Raw genomic sequence first — 15,116 nt, forward strand, 5'->3', positions numbered from 1 at the left:
GTCCTAAACTCATGCTGGCTTACACTTCCATACTCCCTCAGAGTTCACTGTGGCCCTGTGCTTGTTTACATCAACATAATGCAGGGAACAGTGACACATCTCACTGCTGGAAAATGCTTTGATAATATTGACTGAAAAAATGTGCAACAGAAAAGTTGAGAATCTTGTTTTAGTCTACAAAATTTCTGAGGACTTCAAGCCCTGAAGCAGCCTCTCAGATAGTTCTAAGGGATTTCCCTGAAGACATAAATGAGGATCCAGAATATACAGGAGTTTTCCAATAAAAACCAGACAGTTGGAACATTGAAAGATTACTTTTAATTAAAGGAGGCCAAATATCTCAAGTTAAGGAATTTAAGAGTGTTTCAATGTATGGGAAGATGCAAGAGCCTGGGCTCATTGAAATCATTTCTTTGATATGTACCTTAGGGCTTCCCTCATAGCTCAATTGGTAAAGAATCTGCTTGCAATGCAGGAGATCCCGGTTCGATTCCTGGGTCGGGAAGATCTTGTGGAGAAGGGAAAGGCTACCCACTCCAGTATTCTGGCCTGGAGAATTCCATGAATTGTATAGTCCATGGGGTCGCAAAGAGTTGGACACAACTGAGCAACTTTCATTTCACTTCATTTAGTTATCTAGGACAAGTATCCACTTTCTTCTCACCCCGAGTCCCCTCTAGATACACAATTGGTGGGGAAGTGGAGTGACTTCAGTAGCTGAGGACTTGATGGAGGGCATCCTTTTGCCATCCTGAATGCCTCTGGACTGACCATTGGGAGTGGCTGTAATGTGACAGCTGGATAACTGTAACATCCTTTGGTTACTGATATGGCAGACAACACTTCATCCACAATAGTCACTGCATGAATTAGCACATGCCTTGCCCCCTGCCTCAGCAACCAGTGTGACACTACAGATGGTGAAGCCTCTATTATTCTACATCTCTAGGAGAAGAAATCTCCAATCAGAGCCCTCAACGACTTGTGATGGACAGAGAGATTTCTTTCTTTGTCCCCACCATGAAGCATGCAGAATCTCAGTTCCCTGAACAGGGATCACAGCCCCATCCATTGCAGTGACAGTGCAGAGACTTAATCACTGGACGACCAGAAAAATCCAAGGTTCTTATTTGTAAATTGTGCATTGCTAGTACTGCTCATACTGCTTAGACTGACTAATATTATATGTCCCTTAGGGCTAAGCTTGCCAGGTGACTGACAATTCCTGGAGTCCAGTACCACACCAGTGCTGCCCTCTTTGATGGGCATTCCCTCCTCCCCACCACCCACACAGAAAACTCCTTTGATCTATTGAGATGCAACTCAGTTGCATCTCCACCAGGAAGCCTTCCTAACTCTCTACCCAAGGCAACATTAGGCATCGGCTTCCCAGGGCTCTGGGAGCATGTCTCTTACAATCTGGTCCCATTTTTTTTCTGAAGTTTTGATTCCTGGACTACAAGGCCCCTGCTAGCGTATGCAAAAAAAAAAAAAAAAAAAAAGCTGGCCTTCTGGGTGGACAAGCTCCCAAGGGGTCTGGATCCTGCAAAGGATCATAAACTAGGCTTTGGGCCACCTTCCCCTGGGCCCAGCATCTGTGTTCCCAGCATAGTCCACACTGTGTTCCTTTATTCCAGGCTCTGTCTACACAGCGAGCATTTTCCACACTAGGCTTACAGCACCTTGAAGAAGTATTCACTAGAAGAATGAATATTTCCTTATAGATGAGATCCTTTCTCAATTTCTCCCTCCATCCCCCACCGTCTTCTCTGCATCACTTACTGGCCCCCCAAGCCTAGGACTAAGGAGCAACTGGAATTAGCAGTTGGACAGGCCTGGATTCAAATCTTGGCTCAGTTACTCACAGGCCCTGTGGCCTCCAGGGAGACATTTAACCCTAAGTTTCCTCATCTGTAAGTTGGGGACACTCTCAAGCTCTCAAGATGCCCATGAAAGCATGTGGGCAAATGCACTCAGTGTATATGGTCTTATTAGTGGATCAGAATCTGTGCTGGGAGACTGGAGTGGCCAGGAAAGGCCTCCCTGAGGGGGAGACATTTGAGATGATGCTGAATGTTTAGAAGGAGCAAGCCATGCAAAGAACTGGGAGATCATTCCAGACCCAGAAATAGCCATTATAAATCCCCAAGGTAATCAAGCTTAATAAAGGGCTACTTTCCACCTCCATTCTTCCTTTCACATTTGGACACTGGCCAGAGATCACTCACCATGAACTCATCACATACTTCACTTGTGAAATACCAGCAATGAGCCATCTCTATCCTCCCTAGAAAGGAGACCCCGGGGCTGTCACAGAGCTGAGTCATCTCTGAGCCCAGAGCTGTGTAGACAAGATGGTTATCACCAGGGGCATCAGGTGCCAGGGGCACCACGAGTGACTCTTTCCTTCTCCATGTTCTTATCCTCTCCCCTAAGCCCCCAGGGAACTGATAGAGCCAAGAGACAAGTAAAGGCTCTTGTCTCATTTTCCCCTGTGTGATCATGGGGGACCCTGACCACACTGCTGTCTGGGAAAAATCTCTTTCCTCCATTATTCTCCAAAGGTGGCCTGTGACTAACATCAGCACCTGACGCTTAAGTCTAGTAGAACTCAACTCACAATCAATTGGATCTGGGAATGCCCAGCCTTGCCCTGTGAGTCTGTCCTTTTTCTCTAACCAGATCCTTTAAACAAAAACCTCAAAGAACATGATTGGTTGCATTCCCTCCCCTCCACCCTGCCCAACTGAGGTCTTCAGAGATCCAAGGTCTTTTTTGAGCATCAAAGAGGGGACAAGTTTCTTGAATACAGGCTAGTCTCAGCCCATCCAACATCGCTCAGCCAGGGGTTCCCTGAAGAAAGAGTAAGACACCGCATCCATTGATGATGGACTCAGAGCAGGGAGTGGTAGACCAGTTGGCACTCAACTTCTGTGAGACAGAGGACCTTAGGAGCCTTGGCCACTGAAACTTTTCACCATTTGGGTCCTTAGGGATGAGGTTAGTTGTTATAAGGCAGAAGTTACCAACAGGGAAGGTTGTAGATTCCTCAGAGGAAACATGAATTGGGTTGATGAATTGCCTCTCATAAAGGAACTCTGGGTATAAGACATGCCAGGACACTTAGATAAATTAGGAAACAATTAGGGCAGGTATGAGCATATATAACTAGGAGCTCCTTGTCACCACTACATGCTAAGAACCTGCTCATTCCTGAGTACTTGGACCCAGGAAAGAAGCATGAAGTGGCTTGGGCTCCTCGGGCTGGTGGCCCTCTCAGAGTGTGTAGTCATGTAGGTACAGGGACTGTAAGTGGCATCCTCTCTTTCTGGGTTAGGAGGTAATATGCAATTATTCTTTGACAGTTTTAAAGTTCAACCCTCACTTATTGATAAGTCCTTGCCATGGGTATAATGGGGCTCCAGGGTCTTCAGTAGGCCTGCAGAGTTGCACAATTCTGGGGGTGCCAGTCACAAAATGATCTATATTTAGATGGCACTCTGGAATTCTTCAGTGCACAACCTATGCAACTGTAAGTGTGGTTCTGTGGAATAGCATTTCTCTTTCATTTGCTTCTAGGTCTCCTCTCTCCTCTCTCTCTAATTTTGTGTGTGTGTGTCTGTCTTTATCTTGATGTCTCCCATTTATCTTTTCATCTTTTTCAATGTCTTTTTGTGTTCAGAATTCTCTGTGTTGTTTTCTTTCAGTTTTTCAATTTTGATGCTTCCTTGATTCTTTATCCTCTTAATTTCCCTAATTTGTTTCCCATCTTCTAGCTTCCTCTCTCACCGCTCTCTTCTCTTCAACCCTGGAGAAAGCGTGGTGGGGTAATTCTTGTCTGTTTTCCCTCTGACAAGCAGTGTGACCATAACCAAGTCGCAGACTCCCTAAATTTCAAATTCCTCCCCTGTAAAAAAGAGGATATTGATGCCCCTTTTAACTCCCTCTCAAAGCTTAAGAAAGATACAGTGGGATGGCCACAGCAAAGGCTTTCATTGTTGAGACTTCTTATATAACACATACATTACATCCATCATGTTACTTAACATGCAAAACATTCTACACTGGGAGTGGGGATTATTACATTCCACCTTTTTATCAAAGGGAAACCGAGACTCCAAATGGTCATATGGCTTACTCATGATTACACATGATGCTTTTGAACTGTGGTGTTGGAGAAGACTCTTGAGAGTCCCTTGAACTGCAAGGAGATCTGACAAGTCAATCCTAAAGGAAATCAGTCCTGAATATTCATTGGAAGGACTGATGCTGAAGCTGAAGCTCCAATACTTTGGCCACCTGACGGGAAGAACTGACTCACTGGAAAAGACCCTGGTCCTGGGAAAGGTTGAAGGCAGCAGGAGAAGGGGATGACAGAGGATAAGATGGTTGGATGGCATCACTGACTCAATGGACATGAGTTTGAGCAAGCTCCAGGAGTTGGTGATAGACAGGGAAGCCTGGTGTGCTGCAGTCCATGGGGTCGCAAAGAGTTGGACACAACTGAGTGACTGAACTGATGATTAAACAGCAGAACCTGTATTCAGATGGAGGTCTCTGACATGGTCTTTGCATGGTATTCTGATAAAAAGATGATACACATAAAAATGCCTGGAAAATATACAGTACTCTTATAATACCAGGTATGGCAGTCATACTATAACACAGACAGCTGAGTGCTGCTTCTTCATTTCCTTTTCTGCATGCTTGGTGGAAGAATCCCTCTAATGAAGATGAAGACCATGCGAGAAACTCTCATGGAAAAAAAAAAAAAAAACTTGCTGAACAATTTCCTGGAGGAACAAGCTTACCACCTGTCCCAGAATTCCTTTCATGACCAGAAATTCTTATCTCAACCCCTGAAGAATTTAATGGATGTGAGTATATTCGGAGGATGGTGCTCCACAGCGCCCCCTGGTGCTCTGGCCTAGCACTGGGGCTCACCTGGAGGTGCCAGGTGGGATGTTGGGTCTGGGGCTCCTGCAGGAGGCAGAAACGGTGGGGAACAAGGACCCCATTCCCAGAGGAGAAGGCACTCTTATCCTCTACTCTTAGGCTGTGTTGGCTGGGCCCAGGATTATTAGCTAGCTGGTGAACACCCATTTCTGTGCCAAAGATATTAGTTTGAGGGAGATTGTTCTTTCTGAAAGAAGTGAGCCATTGAGTTACAGATAAAGGGTGAACTATAACCAATCAAAAGATAAAGCCAACTGTACATCAAGTGTGAAACCCCAGGCAGAGAAAGTTTATCCTCTTAAGATCCAGGAATGATAATAGTAAAAATGTACTGAGCCGATAAGGCACTTGAGGACGTAATAATCTGACACTATATTCATAGTTATTGACTTTAGAAAAAGTCTTACTTCTTCTTCACGAATGCACAGGCCATCCTTAGATAGAGGCAAAGAGTAAATACATGTCAAATGGAAGGGCCACCTGTGTGGTGTATATGGGACGTGGTCTGAGTTTAGAGGGAGTGGCCTGAGGGTGACCTGGGAGGACCACATGGAGAAGGAGGCACTCAGACTGGGGCTTGAAGAAGAGGCTGCAGAGTTTTTCAGATGAAGTCAATGGACTGCCCTGGGGGTCCAGTAGTTATGACTCCGGGCTTCCAGTGCAGGAGGTGCTGCTTCAATACCTCATCGTGAAGCTAATATCCCACATGCTGCAGAGCACAGGGCGGGAGGGGGGGGGGAGATCAAATGCAGACACCCTTGTGAGCAAAGCCTGTTAGCTGCATAGCATTTGGAAGATGATCTCAGGACACATGTGACACCCAGAGGGAGACAGCAGTGTGGGAATTGAGGGGAGCCAGATCTGCACTGACCACCCTCTTTGGCTCCCATAGCTAGCCTATTTTGGTAACATCACCATTGGAACACCCCCTAAGGAGTTCCAGGTCCTCTTTGAAACTGGCTCATCTAAACTGTGGGTGCCTTCCATCAACTGTTCCAGTCCTGCCTGCTGTGAGTACCCACCCCTCACCCCATCTTGTACTCACCTTCCCACCCCCTTCTCTACCCTTGGCAACTGACAGACACTCATCTCTTGGGTCTGCAGATACACATATTACCTTCAACCCTCAAGAGTCCTCCACCTTCTGGTATACAAACAAGTCCTTCAACATCATCTATGGATCTGGGAGGATGAGCTCAGATCTTGGTTATGACACCATTCAGGTAACATGGCAACAGAAGCTGAGTCAGGACTGGCTTGGGAACGACCACTGCTTACACCTCAGGACCCTGTTCCTAGGGAGACAGCACCCTTGCTGACACACAAATTCCCAGAGTGACTAATTCAGAGAGGGGCCTGGAGTGTGGACTTGCAGCTCCTTTGCCCATGAGAAGCTCAAGGTTCATTTTGTTGGGAGCAGGGAGAGATGAGGAAAAAGCACCCACTTTCATATTTTCAGACTGAGCTGGGCACTTTCTTGCAAATAACTGGTTTAATCCTGCAACAACCTCACACAGCAGGTACTATGATTAGCTCCATGATACAGATGAGGGAACTGAAGTGCAGAGACCAAGGGCCTGGCCAAGGTCACACATCTGGTAAGTAGTAGAGCTGGTCTGCCCAGTCATGACTCAAACTGGTGTGGGGTGTTTGGGGAGAGGACAAAAGTGATCTGGGTCCTCTGGGGGAAGTCTGGGGCTTCAGGTATCCAGCCTGGGAAAGCAGAGATCACAGATGTAGGAGGGGCCTGATAAATGGTTTCTCACTCTGTTGGGCTTTTGAGAATCTAATAAAAGCTATGACCTGCTTCCTCCAAAGTACCTGAGTATTCCACCCCCCACCCCCCACCACACACACACACACACACACACACACACACACACAAATAGACATCCCCAAGTGCATGTTTCCCAGGCAGAGTTTTCATAAGAACCCTTCCAGTGACATTGTATAATGGACTTCTGTCTTCTGGGCAGATGCAGAATCCACAACGCACCTCAATGAATTCTGTCCATTTCTGTCATCAGATCATAGTGATGCCAAAGAGAAGGCTACCCTGCACTCTATGCATTTTGTCCACAAGGGGGAACCGCTTGGTCCTGAGTCTTGATTGACCCATATGTACAGAAGGCATGAAGTCAACTTCACTCATTCAGATGATGTTTGCCAGAGGAGCAGCTGTTGTTAAATACACAGCCCCACACAAATGGAACCTGAATTCTTGTCGCAGCTTGGTCTCACCATCTGAGATTAAGTGAGGCCAAGGCCAGGTCTCAGCTATTCTCTGTGGTTCTAATGCTACTGGCATACCAACTTGTCTCAGCTCCACTTCCCAAACCATGATGTTGGAACATCATGATGATCTCCTCTTCCACAGATTGGCAACCTTGTTAGCACTGCCCAGCCATTTGGCCTGAGCCTGGCGGAGTTCGGGTTCAGTCATGTGCGCTTTGATGGCACATCAAAGTGGGCTTGAGATACCCCAGCTTCTCCACCCCAGAGATAACCCGCATCTTTGACAACCTGGAGGAACAAGGTGTCATTTCTGAGCCTCTCTTTGCCTTCTACTTGAGGACGTAAGTCTGAGCTGGACAAGCTCTCTCTTCAAATTAGCTGTAAGATGCTTGCAGTTGTGTGAAAAATTATAGACCACCTTTTTCCTGACGGATAGTCTAGCCCATGGAAATTGTGACCCCAAGGTCACATCTGGCCCCACCACTGGTTTTTGTAAATAAAACTTTATTGAAACACAACTGTGCTTGTGGGCTCAAGGGCAGCAGCTTGGTCCATGGGGATGGAGGGAAGAGAGAGCAATGATAGATGTCAGGAAATGGGTTGGAGGAAAAGAGAATAGGATTTTCTGAGGGACTTGATATGGAAGAAAAGAGAGGGATGGCGGGAACGTTTCCGTCCTTGCTAACATTTCACTGGGAGCCCAGGATGAGCTACACAGTTTGCAGGAGCCAGTGCAAAATGAAACTGTTGGACCCCTTGTTCAACAAGTATTAGGAATTTAAAGACAGGGTGACAGAGGTGAGGGGCCTGCTGAATATGGGGCCTCATGGGTAGTACATCATGGATGGTGCAGGTCACACATCAGTGAAGCTGACCCTGGGTGCCCCTGAGCCCATGCCCTTGGTGACTTCAGGACTTGGCTTTTCTGAAAAATGACAGTTTAGGTAAGGAAAATGCCAGACCCCTCCAGCATGGTGTACCCTGAGGGGATCTGGGAGCACTCAGGTTACTGGAGGGGACCAGGCTCTCTTTAGAAGCCCAGTCAGTTTGCCCAGCTTTGAACCTCTTCTGTGCCACTCATTGGTTGGTGACCAACTTTGGTTGGGTTCTCAATCCTTCTGAACCTCAATTTCTGCATTTATAAAATGGGGACTCTAGTAGTGCCTCTGATGGGTGGACAAGCCCAGCCCTCACACAGTGCCTGGCAATTTCTCTCCTCCAGAGAGCCCCTCTCTTCCTTCTCACGACAGCCAGAAGGAGAGTGGTAGCATGGTGACGATTGATGGAGTGGACCACGCCGACTACAATGGAGAGCTCAACTGGGTACCAGTGACCAAAGCTGGGTACTGGCAGATAGCCATGGACAGGCAAGCCTCTCCCTCTGAGGGTCACCCCAAGTGACGCTCTCACACGTGTGCATGGACACATGCTGACATAAACATGCTCTCAGACACTCTGTCAAACACCCAAACGTACACTGCACCCCACAGACACACATACAAGCACACAGAGAGATACAGATGCACACACACAGAGACATACATACAAACACACAGAGACACACAGATGCTCACACAGGCACAGATACAAACATGCACAAGCAGACAGATACACACACAGACACACATACACAGACACACACACAGATACACACACAGATACACACACAGACACACACATACAGGTAACACACACACAGACACATACACAGATACACACACACAGATACACAGACACACACACACAGATACACACACACAGACACACACACAGATACACGCACACACAGATACACACACAAACACACACACAGACAGTTACAAACACACAAACACACACAGATACACACACAGACATACAAACACACACACAAACACACAGAGACACACAGATGCACACACAGGCACAGATACAAACACACACAAGCAGACAGATACAAACACACACAGACACACACACAGATACACACACACAGACACACACACAGATACACACACACAAACACACACAGACATATACAAACACGCACATAAACACACAGAGACACACAGATGCACACACAGGCACAGATACAAACACACACAAGCAGACAATACACACACATGGATACACACACACAAACACACACACAGATGTATACAAACACACACAGAAACACACAGAGACACACAGATGCACACACAGGCACAGATACAAACACACACAAGCAGACAGATACACACACAGATATACACACATAGAAACACACACACAGACAGATACAAACATACACACAAACACACAGAGACACACAGATGCACACATAGGCACAGATATAAACACACACAAGCAGACAGATACATACACACACAGACATATACAAACACACACACAAACACAGAAACACACAGACAGACACACAAACACACACACACAAACACAGATACACACACAGACACACACAGACACACACACAGACACACACACATAGACACACACAGACACACAGACACAGACACACACACATATACACACACAGATACACAAACACAGATACACACAGACACACACAGACATACACACATAGACACACACAGACACACATACACAGACACACACACAAACATAGACACACACAGACACACATATAGACACAGATATAAACACACACAAGCAGACAGACACACACATAGACACACACACAGACATATACAAACACACACACAAACACAGACACACACACACAGACACACAAACATACACATAAACACAGACACACACCCATGGGTTCATAATCACCACAGCCTCCTGCAGAGACTTCTCACCAGGTCCTGAGATGATCCAGAGAGGACTGGGCAGCCCGGGGAGGGCTGCACTCACTGTGCTGTGAGGCAGGGAGCATGGCTTGAGTGAACAGAGGATCACAAGAGTTTCATCATAGGGTTGTGATAAGATGACCAACTGTCCAGGGTTACCGGGACCAAGCGAGTTCTCAGCACATAGAACAGGCAGTTAAAAAAACAAAGTCCTGAAAAAAATGGGGAAAACTGATCTCCTTTGGGAGAGGTTAGTCAGTTGGAGTTAGTCAGTTAGTCAGTCACCAGTGGAGAGAGGTTGACTGCAGTCTTGAGACCTGAGAGCAACTCATAAAAAGAGATATCCCATGTGACCATAGCTCCCCACCCCACATACTGGGCACACGGTGGGGCAAGGGCTGTGACTTACAGAATCAGGAAGCTGGGTTCCAGAAGTGGCTGAGAACAAGGGGCAATAATTGAGGAGATTCTATGTGATACTCTCAGAGAAATAACTGAGCTGTCCTTTGGAGGTCCTCTGGGCTAGCTTGGGCATCCCCTGGCCAGGGCCTCAGTGTCTGAGCCTGGTGAGGAGCCAGTGCTGGGAGACAATCTCTCCCAGGGAGCCTGTGTCGCCCCCACCACCACTCTAAGCATCTGTTGCCCCAGGGAACCTCCATTTTCACTATGTTGGTTGACCCATCATTGGTCAGAAACCAGATACAGGTCTCTGGGTGTTCATCATTCATTTTTTCAATTATTCATTCATTCCTTCAGCAAACATTGTGCATCTACTGTGTGCCAGGCACTTTAGTGAGGCAATGAGAATAAAACTTGCCCTAATATCTAGTAAGGCATATGTACATGAAATGACTCACACACATAGTGAATTACCACTTTGGTGCATGCTAGACATGAGGAAGAGTCTAGAGAGAGTGACCAAGACAGGAGACTAATCCACTCCAGGGGAAAGACTTCCCTACAAATGTGGCAATTAAGCTGGAACCTGGAAAACGAGGAGAAATTAGCTAGACAAAGGTGATGGTGGTCTTCTAAGAAGGGTGACAAGAACCTGTCAAGGCCCTGAGGAGTGAAAGGGCCTGGTGGTTTCAAGTACTGCATTCAAGGATGTCAAAGAATGTGACATGACCAGAGCAAAGGAAAACAGAGTCAGGGCAAGAGGTGAAGCCCTGACTGTTCAGGAGACTTTCAGGGAGGATACAGTTGTGGGGGAGACTCAGAGTGACCCTGGTGCATGCTTTGTCCCACTGTCTCCCAGCATCTCCGTGAACGGGATGGTGATTGGTTGTTCCGATGGGTGTCAGGCCCTTGTGGACACTGGGACCTCTTTGCTAATTGGCCCAAGTAGAGTGGTTACCAACATCCAGAAACTCATCGATGCTATTGCCTCCAAGGATCACAAGGTGAAGGGTCATGCCACAGGGTCACTCCTGGTCTCTTTGCATACCAAGGATCAGCAGGACCAACCTCCCACCTCCCTCTTTCTCTTACAGCATGTGGTTTCACGTTAGAGCATTGGGGCCCTGCCTCCTTTCATCTTCATGATCAACGGCACTGACTACCCTGTGCCCCCTCAAGTCTATATTCGGTAGGTGAGGGGCCAATCCTGTGGGCTGGCTCTCAAACCTGGGACTTGCAGGAACCCTCTTTGGGCTGCTGCTGGGAGGAGGGCGCCCTCTGCAGGCAAAGTCACACCATTGCAGATGTTGCTGAGCCCCTGTGGCTGGCCAGTGCCTCCCACAAAACCAACACGTGAGAGTAAAGGACAGTCTGGCACATCTATCCTCTGGAAAGAAATGTGGAGAGACCATCCCATGCTGGCATGATACCTGGCATAAGGAGAAGGGAACGCTAAAGTCCTCTGCCCTCAAAAGGCTTCAGTTCAACCAAAGCCTTCAAAGGGATAAACCTGGAAAATCAGCTCTAGCAATCTGTGAAATAGGCCATGTGACAAGGAGGATGGCTGGGGACAGTCCCAATGTGCTGTCCCACCATGGGGGTTGACAGTCTCCCTTCCCTTCTCACAGTTGTCCTGGTTTGGGTGTTAACCTACCTGGTTACCCCAGTCCTCGGCTACAACTTCTCCTTGCTAAGCCCCAGTTCTCCCCTCTGTGAGTTGGGGTACCCGACCCCTCTGTGGGGAGGTTGGATGCTAAGGTGAATAAAGGGTGCACAGTGACTGCACAGCTCTGGCACAAGGTTAAGACTTAATGTCAGCTCCCTATGGGAGTTCAGAGCAGGCTGACAGGCTCAAAGAAGGCTTTGAGGAAAAGAGGAAATTTCAGTAATTCTAAACCCCCAGCCTCATGGAGGCATAGGAAGCCTGCTTGTGTTGAGGCAACACTATACTGGATTCCATGCACATGGTACCCCCTGGGGTTGTGCAAAGGGGTGCTGGGGGCACATTAAGGGTGATGAGGTCTACAGACGAAGGGGGCATCAGGGTAAGTCACTGAACTCAACCTGGAGTGCCATGGAGGGTAAGAGTATGTCCAGGAAGGCTTCCTGAGTGCAGTATAAAGAACAAGTTGTGGGTCCTGCTATATTTAAGATGGATAAACAACAACGACCTACTGTGTAGCCCTGGAACTCTGCTCAATGTTATGTGGCAGCCTGGATGGGGAACCTTGGGGGAGAAAGGCTACATGTATATGTATGGCTGATTCCTTGTACTGTCCACCTGAAGCTCACGATATTGTTATTTGGCTATAAAATAACAATATAAAATCAAATTATATTTCCTCATCACCTGAGGAAGTGGGGTACACCCAAGAACAAGAAGGGCCAAGACATGTGGTTGTCATGAGGCAGGGGGATATGGGAAAGGAGGATTAGGAGTTTGGGCTTATTAAATGAAACCATATGGAGGATGGATAAACAACAAAGTATTAAAATAAAAAATGTTTAAGAAGAGAACAGTTTGTGGTGAAGAGAGAGAAAACAGGCATTCTCTGCAGAGTAAACTGTGAGTGGAGGTGAGAAGGGAAGAAACAGCAGAGCATGAGGGGAGCTACAGGACACTCTTGGTCTTTTAAAAAAATGATTGAAGTATTGATTTTTTAGTGCTGCATTAAGTTCTGCTGCAAAGCAAAGTGACTCAGTTATACATATACATATATATATATTTTTCATATTGTTTTCCATTGCAATTTATCACAGGATATTGCATATAGTTCCCACTGTTATACAGTAATACTTTGTTGTTTATCCATCCTCTATATTAGTTTTTATTTAATAATCCCAAACTCCCAATCCTCCTTTCCCATACCCACCTGCCTCATGGCAACCACATGTCTTGGCCCTTCTTGTTCTTCGCTGTACCCCACTTCCTCAGGTGCTGAGAGAACCACTTGATTCTTACCAAAGGAGGGAAATGAAACCAAAAAGTATGCCGGGTCTGGATATCGACAGGGGTGGCAGGTAGTGGCCCAGGGTGATTGATGTGTGTTTCTGTCTCCCCAGAGTTCTCAGAACGTCTGTATTAGCAGCATTCGAGGGGGCACAGAGGGCTTGCACCCCACGGAGACCTGGATCCTGGGTGACGTCTTCCTGAGGTTGTATTTCTCAGTTTGTGAAACAACAGGGTTGGCCTGGCTCCTGCAGTGTAAATGCTGTGGCTGTTCAGGAATCAGGCAGGCCCACTCCAAACACACATTCTCTCAACTCAGTGCATACCTGCCAGGGATGCTGGTAAACTATGTTTGAAGCTCTGCAAGCCCTATTCTCAGTAAAGAATAAAGGATTCATCTCAATGATGCTGATATGAATGGGTGCCTCTCTTTGGGTAGCAGAGGTGGATGGTATCTGGGCAGGACCTAGAATCAAGTCTGAACTACTAGTGAGAGGAGCCCAACTCCAACTGACTTCAAGGAAAGGGGAGGCTTATTGGAAGGATACTGGGGATCCGGGATCTGGGACACAGGATCCAGAGCAGATCCAAAGATCTCAGGGACAGGATCCAAGAAATCAGAAGCCATCAGCTCACAGTTTGACATCCTCACTCTTTCTCTTCGATTCTCTTAGCCTGACAACTTTCTTCCCTCAGGCTTCTACACCTACTGAAGGACTCTGCAGCTTGCCCCAGGGCTTTATATCTCTAAAGCATCTAGTCAGTATGGAAAGAAACTCAGAAGGCATCAGAGCTCCAGGGAGGGATCTGATTGACCCAACTCAGATCTTGAGTCCAGTTCTGGACCAATTGTATTGGTCGGGGCATGGAGTCCTATAATTGGCCCTAGCATGGTCATGTGGCCCTGACCCTGCACCAAATGTGATTGACATTTTACTCCAGAATCACATGACTAGAGATAGAGAGGCAGCCACAAAGGAAGTGTCAGGGGGAGGTTCTAGACCGTGGAAGAGTTTATGGTTGCCCCACTAACTCCATCACCTCCTCATTCAGAGAGATGGTAAGGGGTAATAAAATTATACTGTATTCTTGCCATTCTGGAGGAACATTGGCAGTGGCCTTCTGCTGCAGGGAGATCTGGGTAAGGCCCTTTACACTGAGATGGTTCCCTTCTCTTTCTCCACCCCAATCACCAGCTCTCTTCCACCCACACCTGCTTTGTCCTTTCCAGTGCCACTTTGCAAGTGACAGCCCCGTGTGGATTCCTGAACCATCCCCCTCCTCCAGGGTCCAGCAATCTCCTACCTTTGACCTCCAGTGATGCTGGGGAGGATGCCATTCATGTAAATGGGGGAATCCAGGGTGCACAGAGCCCTCAGCCTCTCTGAGCTTCTTTCACGGGCAGAGCCACAAACCATTTGGTTCAAGCTGCCATGGTTTGCTAGTTTTAGAGTAGAAGTATGACTTTTTCCCATTTGGAGACCCTAGGCAGAGGCCCAGGCTGGGGACAGCAGGGTCAGAGTCAGATCCAGAATAGAGAAGGAGCAGGAAAGAATAAATAAGGTGGAAAACACAGTTATCTTTTCTTTCAGTACAAATTTACTAAGCACCTACTATGTGCTAGGTGCTGTGGTGGAACCCAGGGATAGAGAGCTGGGCTAGGAACTTACCTCCAAGTCATGGAGACAGATAAAGGGACAACTCCCAACTGGGAGGGCCAGATGGAGAAAATAACGATAGTGTGGATGGGAGGCCAGAGGAGTAAAGGGCTTCCTCTTGAG

At 47.2% G+C, this 15,116-nt stretch overlaps 1 pseudogene; it reads left to right on the forward strand.

Moving 5' to 3' along the window:
• The first annotated feature begins 3,240 nt into the window (after positions 1-3,240).
• On the forward strand, positions 3,241-14,656 carry LOC113885996 (annotated as a pseudogene).
• Positions 14,657-15,116: the final 460 nt, after the last annotated feature.

Source organism: Bos indicus x Bos taurus, chromosome 29, assembly GCF_003369695.1.
Source record: "Bos indicus x Bos taurus breed Angus x Brahman F1 hybrid chromosome 29, Bos_hybrid_MaternalHap_v2.0, whole genome shotgun sequence".
Taxonomy (NCBI): domain Eukaryota; kingdom Metazoa; phylum Chordata; class Mammalia; order Artiodactyla; family Bovidae; genus Bos; species Bos indicus x Bos taurus.